Raw genomic sequence first — 17,093 nt, forward strand, 5'->3', positions numbered from 1 at the left:
GGGCATATGCCCAAAGACATTATTCCACTGAGTGAAACGGTACTGGGTGAAGGCAGTAACAATAGCCTCTTTCAGGGGTATCGGAACCCCTGCTATCTCCATCAGGCGTGTGACAAGCCTTGGAAAGTGAATATGGCGGGTATGAGGGCGTCGGGCCTTTCCCATCTCGGCATACAGCTGGTGCAGCTGTATGAAAACTAACTGGGGAATAGACACCCAGTAGCCAGCATGGAATGCGTAGTGCGCATCCACCATCTCAGTGCATCGCCCTCCTTTATGTTCGATAGGGCAAGCGTTGGCCATTAGGACCGTATCTAGAAACTAGAAACGTCGTGGAAGCTGTGATTTCTAGATCGTCTCCCAGGTGGTGGCATGTCTCCTGTAATACCCCTAATTTTAAAAGTATAGTCCTGGTATTTTAATTTATTGTTTAATTACATTTTTAATTATTTAATTGTTTATTTGTTTGAATTAATTTGAATTAATTGAATTATTGGTTATTATTTGAATTATTTGAATTAAGTAATGAATTGTTTATTTAATTGTTATTTGAATTAACTGCTTATTTAATTGTATGTATTTTTTTTTCTTGGTAATTGACTAAATTGTATGATTATTATTTTCTTTCATTTAAGTAATTATTTTGTTTATGTAATTTCGTTAGTTGGATTAAATTAGGGTTTTGTTGTTATGATTCACGGGATTTATTTAGCCGACTTAGGATTATTGGGGAATTAGAATTAGGTTTTCAGAGGCGCTTATATATATTCTTATATTAGGTCTGTTTAGGGTTTAAGACTTCAACTTAGGTTTCACGCACAGAGAATTGTGAGAGGCAGAGAGGAACCGAGAGTGAAACTTGAGAGATAAACAGAGGGTTAAAAGGAGAACGGGACTGAGTGCTTTTGGGTTAAACTAAGAGCAACAGAGGTGTGGAACGGTAGTCTAGGAGGTGGCCGGAAAATTCAGGGATGGAGGTTTAAGATTTCTAAACTGAAATCAGAGGCAAGTCTTGTTCTAACTCTTTCCCCTAAACCTGTGTTCTGTGCATGCCTAGGTAGACTCAAGGGGTTTAATTAATGTTAAAATAAGTCATTTATGCATGTTTTAACTATATTTAATTTTGTTGAATTAAACTGGGTTGCAAGTTCTCACAGTTCTGTTAATTGATGCATGCTCTGTTTGAGTTTACGCTTAGTTTAATTGATGTCATTGATGCATGTTGATGCTTTATAACTATTCTGGGACATTGATTAAACATTAGAACAAGTGTTTAAAAGAATTATAGAGGCTTCGGTATCGCCTGAAGTGAGGAAGACGAAGCAGAAATCGCAGAAAGGCTTCAGAGAGTGAGAGAGAGGGCTCCGTCATCAATGAAGCTGGCTCCTAGCTGTGTAGAGCAGGCTCCCTAAGTTTGGGAGTCGGCTCCTATGCCAAAGGAGCAGGCTCTCAATTTGTGAGAGCCTGCTCTCGCCCAGAATTGCATACCGTTGGTTTTAAGGCGTTGTTTGGACTGTGCAGGGTGTTTCAAATTCGTTTAAACTATTTTAACTGATGTATATGATTCCCATAGACCTATGAAATATAGGGAAACAATAATTCATAAATGGATTAGGGATTGGACGGTGTAAAATTAGGGAAAAATCCTACATGTTGCACTTTGATTGTTAATCAGCTTACACATTGAAACTTGGAGAATTGTTTATATGTGATTCAATATTGATTAATCGTATTTAAATAGGGTTATAAGTGTCATGGATTACTTGAAATTAACCATGCTTGTGTTGGAATAAATTGATATTCACCTTGCTATTTAACTACATCAATTTATGGACAATTTGGAAGATGTAAATGCTTAGATTTATCTTAGCAGTTTACATTATTGGAATATGATTTTTAGGCTCTATAATGAATGTCTAATATTGATATATATGTATTAATTTATATTGATGCATATTTTGGAGAATGGTTGTTAAATATATAGTGTTGTTTTATTAACTATGCTATTTGGAGGATTGTATGCACCGGTATGGGATAGTGGCATACTAGGGATGGATTAGTTCAAATACTAAGTCCTACCTAATCTGGATTAAGGTATGGATTAATCATAAAGGTTAAGTCCAACTCATACTTGTGTCATGTCAATAAAATAATTGAATGACCTACTTTGGTTTCTGGATGGATTATTATACATATATCAAGCCACTATACCAGATGGATGATGTTTTGTATTAGGAGTATACGGACTTTACATATTTATGTTATGGTGCCATGGTATGAGCTTAAGTCTCAGGACCATGGTTAGGGTGCGTATATCGCCTATGATGGATAATTGGACATAGGCGTTGTTCCCTAGTAGGTCTAGGTACACATGACCACATTATATGCAATTTGCATGGTATCTCTACTCAGGTTAAGACAGACCTATTGGATTAGTGAGCGTCCTATAGTGTGTACTTATACATATATGGATTACTCTAGATATTGTTGAGTTATCTAGGATGTATCCGCGTATCAGGTTTCTGTATGGATCGTAGTAGAATAGGACTTGCATGTGGGCCTGATCCACTCTCTTATTTTTCAGGTGCTCATCAGTTCCAGGGTTAGAGCTTGTTCGTGCAGAGCAGATATAGACACTCATTCCTCCGACTACGCAGGACTACTTTCTATGTTTAGCTTTAAATTTTATTTCAGTTGTTTCAGTTTTAAATGCTATCAATCAAATCCTTGCCTATGCTAAATTTCTGAAAGACTTGTGCACTCAAAAGAGAAAATCAAAAAGCCAAGTCTCTAGAAAATCTATCTCATTGAGCAAGCCAGTATAGTATCTTTAATTTTATAATGGATAGCTTAATATATATGTGTGTGTATATATATATTTATACTAACTATTAATTTGTTTATTTTTTTGGCAAATAACTTCCATCATTACAATTGGTATTGTTGTGTTGCATATAGGGTGTTATCAATAACTTGGAAGATACACATGAACAAATTGATACTACAATTTCAACAGCTCTAAAAGAAAGCAAGCCTGTCTACATTTGCATTAGTTACAATTTGCCTGCCATCTCTCAACCAATTTTCAGCGATGATATCCTATTTGATAAGAAATTTTTCCGAGGTAATTCATTTCTTTATAAACTTTATATATATAATTAGCTACAATTTGCCTGCCATCCCTCACCCAATTTTCAGCGGTGATCCTATATATAAATAAATGAATTATGATGAAATTTCTTATGAAATAGAATCACCACGAAAATTGGATGAGAGATGGCAGACAAATTCCAATGCAAATGTAGACAGGCTTGCTTTCTTTCACAGCCGTAGAAATTGCAGTATCAAATTTGTTCATGTGTATTTTATGGTATAGGATCACCCCTGAAAATTGGGCGAGAGGGATAGCAGGCAAATTGCTATATATTTCACATGACGTTTTGTTTAATTTTTAAGAAGTAATATGTTGATGATCACAAGATCAAATTTCGGGCAGGCTTTATTGGGATGTCTTGATACACAGATTGAGCAATGAGATGGGGCTCAAATCTGCTGTGGAGGCGACCGTAACTTTGTTGAACAAAACATTGAAGCCAATGATGGTGGGTGGACCGAAATTGGACTGAGAGTTGCAAAGGTTTGTGATGCAATTGTTGAATTAGCAAATGCTAGTGGTTATGCAGTTGCTGTGATGCCATCAGCAAAATAGTCCCAGAGCAACACCCCCACTTCATTAGGACATATTGGGGTGCTGTGGGCACTGCTTGCTGTGCCGAGATTGTGGAGTCTGTTGATGCTTATTTGTTTGACGGTCCTGCTTTTAACGATGTCAGTTCTGTCGGATACTCCCTCCTGGTCAAGAAGGAGAAGGCCATTATCGTGGTGCAGCCTGATCGAGTGGTAGGTAAGGCCGAGATGTCAAGAACTATGGGACCCATTTAAAAGGCATTATTGCCTGTAGACCAGAATATGGGAAGAGCACATAGAACAGCCTTGTCAAGCTGAAATGCCAGGAAAGATAGCTGCACAACCAAGAATCAAGCAAGCACGATGGCTATCGACTAAAGCTATATTATCAATACAAGGTGCGGAAGCTGGCAAGAAGACATATCTTTTAGATATTTCAATATCTCAAATTAACTAGATTCAATATGTCTAATAACATTTTCCGCACAATCTATAGATTCTATACGTCACTTAGAATATCATAAAAGTACACAATCTTTTATAGATAAATATGGTCCAATTCGTTAAAAAAAAAAATTTATTTTAATTTTTTTGTAATCAAGTTAGTTTATAGTCATATTCATTATATAGAAGTTACTCTCAATAGATCCCCCAAGCGTGTGGAGTCCCCAGTGTTAGAGTTGCACTGCACAATTAACTGGATTTAATACCAGTTGATGTGACGGAAACACAAAATAAACAATATTGTTCAAGGAATAAACAAGCAATCATGAAGAATAAAAAAAATCACACACAAGAATACAAGATATACATGGTTCATCTAAATCTTAGGGCTACGTCCATTGAGCACACCGAACAAATTTACTATAAAGAAGATGAAGAATTACAATGGAGAATTCTCTCTCAATCTCTCTCAATTGCTCTCTCTTGTATTGGCATAAATTTATCTCTAATTTTCACTCTCTAAAATCTTATTAGAGTTGATATTTACAGAGTCCCAAACTTGTCCTATAAGAATTTGCCTTTTGTAGAATCCAAAACCAATAAGGATGTTATATAAGACCAGGAAATTGAATTTTCCTTAAACCAATAAGTTAAAATAGATCAGAAAACTGAATTTTCCCTAAAATTCAGCAATGTTGGAATTTCCATATAATTAAACGTTCTTAAGAATTAATCAGACTCCATAAAACCATTACAATCTCCCACTTGGAGGCTGGAGCACTTGTAAACCCATTCCATCTTCTTCTCACGCATGTCTCATACATGTTGGTGCGCTTCTTTCTGTCTTCAAGCTAGAAGACGACTGAAGCTGCGCACAGCCTCAGTTTCTCCATGGTTACTGTCTTAGTCAACATGTCAGCCGGATTCTTGGTGCCAAGTATTTTCGTAAGTGTCAACACTCCATCTTTTAACAAAGATCTGATAAAGTGATACTGAAGTCCTATATGCTTGGTCCTTGAATGAAATGTTGAATTCTTTGCTAGATGTATCGCACTTTGACTATCACTGTGTAAAACTTTATTCACCTATTCAAATCCCAGCTCTGTCAACAAACCTTGTAACCAAATCATCTCCGTGCTAGCCTCTGTCATCGCCACATACTCTACCTCTATAGTAGATAACGCTACAATCCTCTGTATTTGCAAAACCCAACTAACTGCAGTTGTACCCACCATGAACACATACCCAGTAGTACTTCTTCTGTGGTCCACCTCACCAGTAAAGTCTAAATCTATATAACCATATAGCTTCACTTCACCCCTTCTGAAACATAAGTATCTGTCTGTGGTACCCTGTAGATATCTCAATATCCATTTTATTGCTTCCCAGTGTATCTTGCCCGGATCCTTCATGAACCTGTTTACTACTCCTACTGCATATGCAATGTCCGGTTTTATGCACACCATGGCATACATCAAACTTCCAATAGCTAAGGCATATAGAATTTTAGCCATGAATTTTTTCTCATCCTCTATCTTCGGACACTGATCTTGAGATAATCATAAATGATTAGCTAAGGGAGTACTCACCTCCTTAGTATTATTCATGTTGAACCTTTTCAAAACCCGTTCAATGTACTCAGCCTAAGACAACTGCAAAGTACCTTTCTGTTTATCTCTGTTAATCCTCATCCCAAAAATCTACTTCACTGCACCAAGATCATTCATCTCAAATTCACTAGACAACTGCTTCTTCAATTTGCTGATTTCTTCAAAATCAGAACCTACCACTAACATGTCATCAACATAAAGTAGAAGGATAATGAAACTTGATTTGAACCTCTTGAAGTAGCAGCAATGGTCAGCGTTGCACTTGTTGTAGCCATGTCGTTTCATAAAACTATCAAACTTCTTATACCACTGCCTCAGGGCTTGCTTTAAATCATATAAACTTTTCTTCAACTTGCACACTAGTTTTTCTTCCCCTTTGACTGAGAAACCCTCCAATTATTGCATGTAAATCTCCTCTTTTAGGTCACCATGGAAGAAAGCAGTTTTGACATCTAACTGCTCAAGGTGCAACCCCTCTGCTGCAACCATGCTAAGAACTGAGCGAATGGTACTCAGTTTCACAACCATAGAAAAAATTTCTATGTAGTTAATGTCTTGCTTTTGCTGAAAGCCTTTGACCACCATTCTCACCTTGTATCTCTTGGAACCATCATGTTATTCTTTCACCCTGTACACCCATTTGTTGTGAAGAGCTTTCTTCCCTATGGGCAACTTGGCTAGTTCCCATGTTTTGTTAAAGATAAGGGATTTCATCTCATCTTCCATTGCAAGCACTTACTTGCTAGCATCTACCTTACATGCTTCAACATAGCATTCAGGCTCACTATCATCTGTAAGCAACATATAATCCAAATATTTTCGATTCGGTACATGAGGTCGCGTGAACTTTTTGGGTGCAGGCTTAGGAATTAGAATCCGCGGTGAACTATGCTCTGTGAGTTCTGGCCAAGAACCCTTATCTGTCTGCTCTGCGTCAATGCTCTCTGGATCATCATCCTACTCAACAAACTCAGACTTACTCTGTACATGACTAGTTAACTATGTTGCATCTCTATCCTTGTACATCACTTTCTCGTTGAAAATCACATCTCAACTTCTGATGATTTTCTTATTCTAATTATCTCAGAGTCGATAACCAAACTCATCTCCGCCATACCCAACGAAAATGCATTTTAGTGACTTATTGTTTAGCTTTCCCGTAGCATGGTCACTAATATGTGTATATGCAATACAACCAAAAACTTTCAATCATGAAAGATTTACCTTTTTGCCACTCCATACCTCTTTTGGTATTCGATGCTCCAAAAGCATCGATTGTCCACGATTAATTAGGTAGGATGCTGTATTGACTGCTTCTGCCTAAAACTGTTTAGGTAGACCTGAATGTATGCGCATGCTTCTGGCTCTCTCTGTCAATGTTCAGTTCATCCGTTCTGCCACCACATTCTGCTGTGGGGTTCCCTACACAGTCCTCTCTAATCTGATCCTATTATTAAAACAGAACTTCTTGAATCCAGTGTCTTCATATTCACCACCATTATCTGACCTCAACCTCTTGATCTTTAAACCTGTCTCATTCTCCACCATGGCCTTCCACTTCTTGAACACATCAAATACCTTAGATTTGTACTTCAAAAAATAAACCCATACCTTCCTCGTGTGGTCATCAATGAAAGTCACGAAGTAGGATTTTTCGCCAATGGATGAGAGTGGCTGGCCCCAAACATCTGTGTGAACTAGCTTAAGTTTCTTCTTTCTGAGATCTCTACCACTTTTCTTAAAACTGACCCTCTTCTATTTGCCCATCACATAACTCTCACAAAAGTCAATATCAATTGCACGTATGCCTGGTAGTTTCCCCTTTGAGTGCATAATCTTGAGCCCCCTTTCACTCATGTGACCTAGTCTCTGGTGCCAAAGGTTGTGATCTTCTCTGTTTTCTGCAACTACTATAGACCCACAAGCACTGGTAATTGTGTAGAGAGTGCCAAATTTCTTATTACGTGCAATGGTCATAGCACCTCTAGAAACTTTCCATGAGTCTCCATTGAAGGTTGTAACAAAACCTTTGTCTGACAATTGTCCCACCGAAATCAGATTCTTCTTCAAGTCAAGGATGTGTCTCACATCCTTTAACTTCCAAGCTGATCCATTCAACTTGATTTGCACTTCACCCTTGCCAATGACATTACAAGGCTGATCATCACCAAGATACACCTTGCCAAGGTTACCCGGTTCATAACTATTAAATAGCTCTTTGCTTGAGGTGCCATGAAACGATGCAATGGAATCTAAAACCCATGACTCCGCCTTGCTCTCTAAAGAGCATATCAATACATAATCTGATTCTTTTGAGACAACATTTGTTTTAGTTTTTCTTTAGGTTTCCTTCTTTGGTAGTCTACAATCAACACGGTAATGTCCCTTCTTTCCACAATTCCAACACTCAACATCACTGAGATATGTCGAATTCTTGAAATTTTGAGACTATGTCCTTCTATTCCTTGATTTGGATCTGCCTCTATTTCTATTACTGTTGCCCTTCTTCTTGTTTGAACACTTGCCTCTGTTTTCAACATTCAACGCCGAACCACTGGTGGAAACCCCTGTTGTTTGCTTTTTGATTTTTTCAGTCAAAATCATGCTCACAACTTTATCAAACTTTAACTTGGTCTTCCGTACAGAGCCATTGATCGCTGTAACTATGCCATTCCAACTCTCGGGTAACTGCCCCAAAATTAGCAATGCTCGGACCTCGTCTTTAAAGTTGATATCAACAGACTCTAATTGCCCAACTATGTCATTAAACGCATTTAGATGTTCGTTGAACTTACCACCTTCGACCATCTTCATGTTGAACAACTTCTTGATCAAGTGCACCTTATTCGCTGCAGAAGGCTGTTGAAAGGGCTGCCATGAGAGACATCGTCGTCTTCTCATTCTTAATGTTAAAGATGACTGACTTTGACAATGCCAATCTGACGGTGCCAAGAGCCTTCCTATCAAGTAATTCCTAATCTGCATCTTTTGTATCCTCTGGCTTCTCTCCTAAAGGTTGATACAGATTTTTTTAAAACAAGAGGTCTTCTATTTACATCTTCCAGAAACCAAAGTTTGTGCCATCGAACTTCTCGATCATAGATGTGGATGACTTATCTTCCGTTGCCATTAGTCCCACTTGAACGGACAGATATGATTGAAAGACTTTTGGAATTTTATCAAACACCTTTTGTGCCCTAGGTTCTCAACCAAAGTGTGATACCCCTCGGATCCGAGACACGGGTTGATCAGGCCCAGGCTCGAGCCCGAGGGAATATCAAACAATTAATATTTTATAATGAACACAGAATACAAAATGAATTAAGAAATGAAATTAAAGCTGAAAGGAACTAAAAATAGAATTCGCAAAAAATATTATAATTATTAAAATCCATCAAACCCAAACTCCAAAACTCCATCAATTTACAGCTCGGGAATCCATCTCTAGTGGACCCCTATTAAACATCCAAACGGAAAATAAAGCAACTGTAATAAGCATCTAGAAATAAACTATGGAGAGAATCCTGCATTGTCGGAAGAGTGAATAGAGACCTCTGCTCAGCACAAACACGTCTAAGCCTGGAACTGTCGTGTACCTGAAAAATAGAAGTGGGTCAGGCCCACGCGCAAGTTCTATACTACAATAATCCAAACAGAGGCCCGATACGCATGTACATCCTAAACAATTTAACAATAGCTAATAGTCTGTAAGTGTATATATATATAGTCACACTAAAGGACTCTCACTGGACTACAGGCCGGTCTCAACCTGAATAGAGGTAACATGCTAAAAACGCACACGAAGTGGGCATGTGTACCTAAACCTAAACAGGGTACACCTCTAACCATCGTATCCAGCTATGCATCCCAATGCATATACGCTCCCTAACTGTCGATCCTGAGACTCAAGCTCATATCGAGGTACCATAACAATATATATAAAATCCATCCTGAAGCCTAGTAGTGCCGCTCAACTAGTTGTTGCCATGACACTACAATCAATAGGACTTAACTTTTAGTTAATCCAATTCTTAATCCAGAGTAGGTAGGTTTTGGCATTTTGGAACCAAACCGTCCCTAGTATACCCCCGTCCCATACCGGTGTATACCATCCCATCATCCAGCAGTTGATAATACCAATAATTAAAGTAGACCTCAACTGAATCCATATCTCCATCACAGATACTAAAATCATAGTATAAGCATCTAGGAACACAGTCAACTATATATATATAATCATGTTCAGCTTTATCCATTATTGATACTAACAATGTTAATGTAAGCATCAATTCCCATAGTCACAGTATGTACATAAACCTACACAGTTTAGGTTGTTCCATAAAAACTGATATAGTGATAAGATTAATTCAAAATAGCATTCAATATACTCAGCAGTTGATATTACAGACATTTAGAGTAAACATCAACGAAGTCCATACTTCCAACAGTTGATAGCACAGATATTAAAGTAATTATCAACTAAGTTCATAACTCCAACAACTGATACTTATAGTAATCATGAAAACATCAAAACACGAATTACAGTAGGTATATATACGTGCTTAACTTATAATGTTCCCAGAATCCAGTAGTGCTAAGTTTGTTTAAAACCTAAATCACTCGATACCAACTCATCCAAAACAAATATAATTCGAGTACATGATCATGATATGCAGTGAAACATGTTTTAATTATATTATCCGTCTCAGAAAATTACTAACAGAAACTTTAACTCTAGCCAGTGTATTAATTTATTTAAACCATCTACTGTCTGAGCTACCCAAGTAAATAATTTTATTAACAGCTCTTGGGACCTTAATAATTATCTCTAAGCATCCTCCATACATCCCACAGACATCAGCAAACCCAACTGAAACCACAAAAAACCAACCCCTGTAACCAAATCTGGCTGGAAACGAAAAAAAAAATGAAAAATGCATAAAGGAGCCGGCTCCCCAAAGTTTGGAGCCGCCTCCTTTAGCATTAGAGCCGGCTCCAAACCAAAGGAGCCACCTCTAAATTAAAAAGGAGCTGGGTCCCTCTTAGGGAGAGCCGGCTCTCTCCCTCTCTGCCCCTTCTTCTCCGATCCCGACATCTTCTGCACCCTCTATATCCTTCTACTATGGTTTCCAGAGGTTGAAACTAAACCTCTAAACATTCCCAGTCTATGTTTAAGCCCTTATTACATCACCAACAGGAATTTAAATAAACAATCATGCAACTATAATTCATGTTTTAACAGGTTTCCATGCACACAACACATACTGATATGTTTCAGTTTTTTTAGCCCAAACAAAAACATCTTTTGTTTTAATTGATTCAATTTAATCCTAGAATTATTTAAGAATGCAAAGAACACATAACCTAAGGGAGAGAGTAAGGATAGAACTTGCCTTTTGAGATTTTTGTTAAAAATCTCCACGTTGTCTTCTACGATCTCCAGCAATTCCTACTGCAAACTTCCTCTATTCCTCATCTCTATTTCCACAGATGTGTTTTTGGTTTTGTTTTTTTTTTAAAAAAAACCCTAGTACAACATTATTACATTTATTTATAAGGTTACACAAACCTAAAGCTAATTGAAGCCCTAATGTGAAACCTAATCGGCCCATAACACCATCTAAGTGAAAAACATGTCAGCAACTTACCACCAATCCTACAGTAACGTGAATTTAGGAAAACAAGTAACTTTAATTTATTTTAATTACCAATTAACCAAAAACTAAATAAAAAAATAATCAAAGAATTTACAGAACACAATTAAACCAATTAAAACATTAAATAAAACAATTAATGAAAAGAAAACAACTAATTACACTTAAACCAATTAAAACATTAAATAAAACAATTAATGAAAAGAAAACAATTAAACAAAATACCGAGACTATCCTTTTGAAAATTAGGGGTATTACATTCTTCCCCCCTAACAAAAGGAATTCCGTCCTCGGAATTCGCTCTTACCTTCTTCCAAAATTTCAGGAAACTGCAAGCGAATGACATCCTCCCGTTCCTAAGTAGACTCAGCCTCATTGTGATGACTCCACTGAACACGAACCAAAGGAATAACCTTATTATGAAGAATCTGATCTCGTCGGTCGACAATACAACACGGTGGCTCTAAATAAGTTGCATCCGGCTGCAACTCAATCTCCCCAACATCGATATGCTGATACTGATCCTCATCTCGCAGAAATTTCCGTAACATGAAAACATGAAACACGTTGTGGACGCGATCCAAAGTATCCGGAAGTGCCAACCGATAAGCAACAGCTCCAATGCGATCCGTAATCATGAATGGACTGACAAATCGCGGTGACAACTTCCCTTTCTTCCCAAAGCGCATAACACCCTTCATAGGAGACACTTTGAGTAGAACCTGATCCCCAACCTGAAACTCCAATGCCCGAGTACGACGATCAGCATAGCTCTTCTGCCTACTTTGGGCAGTACGCATGCGATCTCGAATAAGAGCTATCTTCTCAGAAGTATCCGTGATAAACTCAGGACCCAAGAATCGATTCTCTCCAACCTCCATCCAACAAACCGGTGATCGACACGGTCGACCGTATAACGCCTCAAAAGATGCCATCCCAATAGTCTTCTGGAAACTATTGTTATAAGCAAACTCCACAAGTGGCAAATAGTCCTCCCAGTGGCCCTTGAAATCCAGAACACACGACCGAAGCATATCTTCCATAATCTGATTCACCCTCTCAGTCTGTCCGTCAGTCTGAGGATGATAAGCAGTACTAAGGTGTAACTCCGTACCTAAAGCCTGCTGAAAACTCTTCCAAAATCCATATACAAAGCTCGAATCCCTGTCCGATATAATAGACAATGGAATGCCATGTAGCTTCACAATCTCTGAAATGTAAAGCCTCGCCAACTGCTCCGAAGTGTAGTCAGTGCAAATAGGCAAGAAATGAGCTGACTTGGTCAACCTATCCACAATGACCCATATGGAATTATGCCCCTTGAAAGAATTTGGCAACCCTTCCACAAAATCCATAGAAATACTCTCCCATTTCCACTCCGGTATCGGTATTGGCTGTAGAGCTCCTAGCGGCCTCTGATAATCAATCTTAACCATCTGACAAGTACTACACTGAGAAACAAAAAGAGCAATGTCCCTCTTCATACCTGCCCACCAAAACTACCGCTTCATATCTTGATACATCTTATCGCCTCCTGGATGAACAGAGAACTCAGAGTGATGAGTCTCAGTCATCACATCCTTTCTCAAATTATCAGTAGAAGGTACCACTAACTGTCCCTTGTACCTTAAACCTCCATCAGCCCCAACATAGTAGAATGGAACCTCTCTGAAAGCTATCTCTGCGACCCTGTCGACACACTGCTGATCGGTGAGTTGTGCTTGTAAAACCTTACGAATGATGGAAGGTGTAACCACCATGCAAGCCATAAAAGCGTCTGACAACTCATCTACACTCTTCAAAGCATTCCACTCAGTAGTGAATAGAGCAGAAAGACTACCAACAGGTCGGCGACTGAGTGCATCCGCCACTATATTCGCTTTCCCTAGATGGTACTGTATAGAAAAATGATAGTCTTTTACAAACTCCAACCACCTGCGCTGTCTCATATTCAGTTCCCGCTGAGTGAACAAGTACTGCAGACTCTTGTGATCACTGAATAATCTGAAGGACTCACCCAACAGATAATGCCTCCAAATACGCAAGGCAAAAACCACTGCTGCCAACTCCAAATCATGTGTTGGATAATTAAGCTCATGAGGCTTAAGTTTCCGAGATCTATAAGAAATCGGTCACTCCTCCTGCATCAATACACATCCAAGACCCTGCAACGAAGTATCCGTGTAAACAAAATACTCTATCCCGCTCTGCGGAGTAGCCAGAACCGGTGCAGAAGTCAACTTCCTTTTCAACTCATCACAAGCTCGCTGACAGTGTTCATCTCACACGAACTGTACACCCTTTTTGGTTAGATGAGTGAGTGGTCCTGCTATCTTGGAGAACCCCTGGATGAATCTCCTGTAATAACCTGCCAGATCGAGAAAACTCCAAATCTCAGTAGGTGATGTAGGCTGTCCCCACTCAACCACCGCTGAAACCTTGGCCAGATCCACTGCTATCCCCTTTTCTGACACCACGTGACCCAGAAATTTCACCTCCAGCTGCCAAAATTCACACTTCTTGAACTTCGCATATAACTGGTGCTTACGAAGCGTCTGCAAGACTATGCGAAGATGTCTAGCATGATCGTCCTCCGACCGAGAATAGATCAAGATGTCATCAATAAAGACAATAACAAACTGATCCAAATAAGCCCGGAAGACTCTATTCATTAAATCCATGAATACTGCAAGTGCATTAGTCGTCCCAAACGGCATAACACGAAACTCATAAGAACCATATCTCGTGAGAAATGCTGTCTTAGGAACATCCTGCTCCTTAACCCTCAGCTGATGATACCCAGAACGCAGATCAATCTTGGAGAAGTATGTGGCTCCCCTTAACTGATCAAACAAGTCATCAATCCTGGGCAAAGGATACTTGTTACGAATCATAACCTTGTTCAACTCCCTATAATCTATACACAGACGAAGCGAACCATCCTTCTTCTTCACAAATAGAACCGGTGCTCCCCAAGGTGATGTATTCCTACGAATAAAACCCTGGCTGAGTAACTGCTGAATCTGATCCCTCAGCTCTCTCATCTCCACCGGTGCCATCCTATAGGGTGCCCTAGCAATAGGCGCAGTGCCTGGAGCTAAGTGTATCACAAAATCAATCTCCCGACTAGGTGGCAAACCTGGAATCTCCTGAAATACATCCGGGAAATCCTGTACAATCGGTATGTTATCCAATGGCACAGTAATCCCCTCCTCATTTTCCTCCTCCACATGGAACAAATAGGTGCTACCACTCCCTTTAGAACGTGGCATAGCTACTACATACATATCCTGACCAGGTATGGTAAAAATAATAGATCTATCAAAACAATCAACTTGGGCATGGTAGTGAGACAACCAATCCATTCCAAGTATCACATCATAAGTGTGCATGTCTAGGACCAATAGATTGGCTAAAAATCTGAGTCTGCCAATATCTAGTGTCACAGGCCCATCACTCTCATGTATAATAATTGTATCACCCAATGGTGTAAAAATACCCTGAGGTCTAGTGCATTCCCTCGTCCTTATCCCAGATAAAGCAACAAAAGTCCTAGCTACAAATGAATGTGTAGCACCTGTATCAAATAAAACACGTCCATACAAACCATGAATAGGAAACTTACCCTCAATAGTCTGAGGTGCCTGAACATCCTGTGGCATGGGGTTATACACCCTACCATAGTGCAACTGCTGTGGTGCCTGTCCCTGAGTCTGCGGCGGTGCCGATAAAGCCAGATGTGTCTGTCCCTGAATCCGTGGAACCTGTGGAGCTGGTAGAGGTACTGACGCCCTCTGTCCCTGCTGCACATACTGTCTCTGTCCCTGTCCCTGTCCTGCTTTAGGACACTGCCTGGTGGTATGACCATACTCTCCACAAGTGTTACAACTACCCTGGAAAGTACCAAATGGCCTCCTCTGTCGGTTAGCCTGTGGCTGACCCTGTCTTGCCTATGGTCCCCCATTCTGTTGCCTCTAAATAGGTGCCCCATTCCGATGAGCATCTGAACCACCCTTGTGCTTCTTCCAAGGCTGTTGTCCCTGGAACTTGCCTTTGTCATTCTACCGGTGACCATTGCCGTTCCCCTTTTCAGCTGACTGATTAGTAGAGTCTTTATCACCTCGCTTCTCACCACGAGCCTGTCTGATGTCCACAGTCAACTGATACTGTTGTAGAGCGGCGTCTACCACCTGAGCATAGATAGTATAGGCTAGACTACCTGTAATAGCTCTCTTGATAGACCACATCAGTCCCTTGACGAAACTGTTACGCTTCTTCTCATCTGTATCCACCTCCTCCGGTGCAAAGAGAGACAAGCGTGTGAACTGCTGCTCATACTCCGCCACTGTCATATTTCCCTACTGCAAATTTAGAAACTCGGTCTTCATAGCTGCCCTGACTGCATAGGGAAAATATTTCCCATCAAAACGAACACTGAACTTATCATAAGATAATGTCATCCTCTCCTATGAGGTGGTAACTGACTCCCACCACTGTAGTGCATCCCCAACTAGCTTGAAAGTAACAAGCATCTGCTTCTGAACCTCCGTGCACTGAACCAAACGAAGATGACGCTCAATGTCCTGTTTCCACTGGTGAGTTGCTCTCGCATCGGTTGAGCCTGAGAACACAGGTGGACTCCCCTTTGTGAAAGAGCTCCTAGCCTTTCCCCAAGAATCCGTCTGAACCACTGGTGCTGGTACAGGTGCCTGCTGAACCTGTGGTTGGTTCCGGAGTGCAGCTGTTACCCCAGCCTCTATAGCCCGAGCAACAAGGTCGTTGAGGTGAGGAGGAATCTCTGGATCCCTGACCCGTTCCTGAGCCTGTTGAACTTCCTCCTGTTCCTCCTGAAACTGACCCATGTTTTCCTGAAACCCAAACCTTTGCTACTCTTCTTCCATTTGCTGACGCCGTAGGAGATATTGTTGCCTACGTGCCGCTCTCTTTTCCTTCCTAGTTCCTTGCATATTCTGTCCATTTCTAGCGTTAACCATCTGTTAACACGAAAAGACAGACGTCAGTACCATTTCCATACGAACCATAAGGAATACAATGAATCCTAACTTAAGCTCTATTCAAGAGAAAACGCTACGCGGAAGACTTAATACGAAAACATCCTAGAGACACTTGAACCTGGAGTGCTCTGATACCAACTGTGATACCCCTCGGATCCGAGACACGGGTTGATCAGGCCCAGGCCCAAGCCCGAGGGAATATCAAACAATTAATATTTTATAATGAACACGGAATACAAAATGAATTAAGAAATGAAATTAAAGCTGAAAGGAACTAAAAATAGAATCCGCAAAAAATATTATAATTATTAAAATCCATCAAACCCAAACTCCAAAACTCCATCAATTTACAACTCGGGAATCCATCTCTAGTGGACCCCTATTAAACATCCAAACAAAAAATAAAGCAACTGTAATAAGCATCTAGAAATAAACTATGGAGTGAATCCTACATCGTCGGAAGAGTTAATAGAGACCTCTGCTCAGCAAGAACACGTCTAAGCCTAGAACTGTCGTGTACCTGAAAAATAGAAGTGGGTCAGGCCCACGCACAAGTTCTATACTACTACAATCCAAACAGAGGCCCGATACGCATGTACATCCTAAACAATTTAACAATAGCTAATAGTCCGTAAGTGTATATATATATAGTCACACTAAAGGACTCTCACTAGACTACAGGT

Source organism: Cornus florida, unplaced genomic scaffold, assembly GCF_030987335.1.
Source record: "Cornus florida cultivar Cherokee Brave unplaced genomic scaffold, ASM3098733v1 CherokeeBrave_3.0.0_Hap2_Chr07, whole genome shotgun sequence".
NCBI classification, from domain to species: domain Eukaryota; kingdom Viridiplantae; phylum Streptophyta; class Magnoliopsida; order Cornales; family Cornaceae; genus Cornus; species Cornus florida.